Source organism: Pteropus alecto, unplaced genomic scaffold (assembly GCF_000325575.1).
Source record: "Pteropus alecto unplaced genomic scaffold, ASM32557v1 scaffold20, whole genome shotgun sequence".
Taxonomy (NCBI): domain Eukaryota; kingdom Metazoa; phylum Chordata; class Mammalia; order Chiroptera; family Pteropodidae; genus Pteropus; species Pteropus alecto.
This window is the reverse complement of record NW_006436298.1, coordinates 16,351,880-16,355,456: the sequence shown is the minus strand read 5'-3', so window position 1 is coordinate 16,355,456 and position 3,577 is coordinate 16,351,880. Positions and strand designations below refer to the sequence as shown.

Sequence of the window (3,577 nt, the reverse complement as noted above, 5' to 3'; positions counted from 1 at the left end):
GGAAAGAGGGAAGGGAAAAGAAGGAAGTGAAGGAAAGCTTCCAGGATGCCTTCTCCTTTTCTCAAGCACCAGCCTGGTTCATGAACATGTACATTGTCAGACTGTTCTGAAAAACAATGACCAACTGCAAACTCAGAGGAATAGGTTTATTGTATCAAAACTTAGTAGTGAGTGTTAAAGGTCCAGCCCCAGTCCCATCCCAGAGAAAGTGCAACCCAGGGCTGTGTTCCGGTCTTAACCTGCCTCAGAGAAGATGAATTCCTTATGCATTCTAATATATTTTAAATGGGAACAACAAAAGGTGTTATAGTTATGGCAGCATGCCATTTAGTTGCAAGTAAGAGAAAGTTTGACGAAAACTAGATATACAATAAAGTGAAAGTATTTTTCCTTAGAACTGGAAGTCCAGAGTTAGGTCAGAATATGATTCAGTGGCTCAGCAATATCATCAATAACCTAATTGCTTTCTGTTTCTCCACTCCGCTTTTGAGCAGGATTATCTTCTTTCTAAAGCTAGCTCCCATCATGGTTGTAGGTTGTCTGTCAACTTACTTCTGGGACAACAGATCTCCATATCTAAAGGAGAAAGAAAAAGTTGTTTTCATATACTTTCTCCTCACTCAAACAACACAAACCTGTTCTTACACATCACTGTCTCCAAATGTGTCATATACCTACCTAGACCAATAACAATGGCCAGGAAAAGGGAAAAGATTTACTTAGTTCTGAGACACGGACTTCTCTTTAAATCCCAAAAAGGAGTCCATCTTCCCCCAAGGCATTGATGTAGATACTCCAATAAACCTGAAGATTTAATAACAGAAAGAACTTTGAAAACTGGTGAAACAGGCACAATATACTTTGCAAAGAGTTTCTTGAAAGCCTGCTAACGTACTGCTACAGTTCCAACAACTGGACCCATGGCTTTTTCCTTCTGCAACAAATGTTGATTGGTAGTACCATAATTCTCAACATTTAGTGTTCATATAGTCACCTGCTAAGCTTTTTAAAAATGCAGATACCTGGGCTGACACCCAAAATTCAAATTCAGTGGACCTGGAGCATTTTAACAAGCACCCAGGGTTATTCTGTTATGGGCATTGAGAAGATCAAACGTAACCAAATTCTGTATATCAGATATATATTTTTACTGCCTGTTTTCCTACCATCACCATAACTCAGTACAACCTTCTACATTGTGACCAGGTAGAGCAATACAGGATAATTTGTTAGTTTGTTTAATTTTATTCTGTTTGATGCATGTGTTTTTAATTTTCAGCATTGGAGGAACTTGCATGTGACATAAACATATAAATAGTTTTTCAATTTGCTGATTTCAAAGTTTCTAAGAAGCAAATAGAGTAAAGAATCATTTAGGTAGCATGACATTATCTTCTGTGATACTTATTTCACTTAAATGTCACTAAATAAGTCACTAATGTCCATTTTGAGGCTTATTTTTACTCCTGGGGCTCTCTAGCTGCCACCTGTTAATAGTTCATGATGCTTTTTTGTTTGGTAATACAGTTATAAAGCCATCTGTGCCAGAGATAGCTGAAACTGAATTAATACCAATACTAACCTTCACGTACATACTTTTCTGTGTGTACGCATGTGTATTATAATAGTATAAATGTTGCTTAGTGACATCGACATATTATGAGAGACTCCAACTATGGAGATATTGCATAGAAACAGAATTCTATGCAGACTTGTGTACCTGCTGATGCTAATATTGTTAATTTGTTACAAAGATGCTTTCAGGTATGACAGGCTCAAGTTTAGGTTAGTGCACTTCTTGCCCCAAAGGCTTGGATTTTAAGATGTTCTATTTGCTAGGACTTCTATAAATTTGGAATTGTCTTTACTTCAGTGCTTGCTAGTACTTTCCTAAAATTCCTTGCTTATCCATATGTAATGGAGGTATACAATCTCAGCACTTCTAATTTTTCTTCCTTAGGCACTATATATTTAGTTTGTTTCGTTTAACCACATAGTCAGGATGTCACCTGCCTATGTCTATCCTTGGTATAGAGGACTTGAAGAAGTTTCCAAGGGAGAACTTTATTTCTTAAAGGGGTATCTCTCCCAGCCAGAACTGTGTGTATGTGTGTGTGTGTGTGTGTGTGTGTGTGTGTGTGTGTGTGTGTGAGCATGTGCTTGTATGTGTGTTTCCTTATGCCTGAGTCTAACTAACATTATCAGAGCTCTACCCGGTCTTGGTTCCATGACCCTTCTCTCTTTTCCCCTTTTTCTCTTCGTGGATAATGGATCAGAATTTTGGGAGACAGTAAGGCATAGTGGAAAGAGTTTAGTTTTAAAGTCACATTGACATGAGCTCAAATTCAAATTGACCTTAGACAAATTGCTCAGTCACTCTGAACATCTCTGTCTTCATCTGTAAGATTAGAGTAATTTTCATCTCATGTGTTGCTTTGTAAATTGAGTTCGGACGCAAAGTGACTAGCCTAAGTGTGAGCTTTGTTGTTATTGTTGTTGTTGTTTTTTCCATTTCGAATCTCCAGACTTTTAACAACAATGACTCATATAAGTTAGCACTACTACAAGCCTCTATGGTATTTTCCTAAAAGGGAATTCCTGGAAGCTACCAACAATTTTCCTCTTCGAACATGTTATGATATATTTTGGACATGATAAAGAAGCTTACAGCTTTTTAAATATTTATGTTCTGCGTGCCATGCATGCCAACTGTGTTTGCGCTCTCCATTTCTTTTTGTGCCTAGGAGACAAGCCAAACAGTGTGAGAGAAAAATACTGTCAGGACACAAAGTAAACTTGTCTAATGTGCACTCCATGCAGATGTAACCTTAACAGAAAAGAGTGGAGACTGTTCCCTGCTAACACAGTGATACCTTGATTAACGAATCACCTGGGAACAAAGCTCCTTTATAAGCAAGTCAGCTAAGTAAATTTTTATTTTAAAACTTCATGAATCAAATGAAATGGTACTGGCTTATGTCAAATAATTCAACAGTAATATTCTGGGTAAGCTACACTTGGGCCCGAGCAGAAATACCTCCTCAGAGAGTGTCTATTAGTATAAAGGTGAAGAGGTGGATTCTAGGAAAAATTGTGAAGCTACTTCAGATCAATGTTTTTTCACTATTGCAACCACCATGCTTCATCCCCCACATACAGTCAGCAGTAAATTATTATCCTAGGAATGTTGCTGCTCTCAAAATTTTTCCCTTTTAAAACAGGAATCAAAATGATTCACACTTTGAGTTAACAGTTCAAGTTACTTTATAGTGGTGCTACTTATTAATATCTCAATCTTGGCTCCAAGTTGGTACAACTTAAAGAGATTCTGACTTAATTGGTTTGAGATGGGGCCCAGAGTTTGATAGTCTAATACAGATTCAGGACTGTGAACTACTGCTTTAGAATAAAGTTGTATTTTCATATTGTGGTCTCTCCCTTTATAATATCCATGTTTATCCACATGCAGCTATAGGACACTTGTGTCAGAACCACTTGGGGTACTTTTAAAATGAAGGTTCCTATTGCCTCACCACAGAATCACCACTACCAAATCCTGAAGTGTATGGTATGTGTG

The 3,577-nt window shown here is 37.5% G+C and overlaps 1 protein-coding gene across 1 annotated transcript in view; it reads left to right on the top strand.

Moving 5' to 3' along the window:
* Positions 1 to 3,577, top strand: part of EDIL3 (EGF like repeats and discoidin domains 3) — a 371,930-nt gene that overhangs the window by 134,572 nt on the left and 233,781 nt on the right. The window lies entirely within an intron of this gene.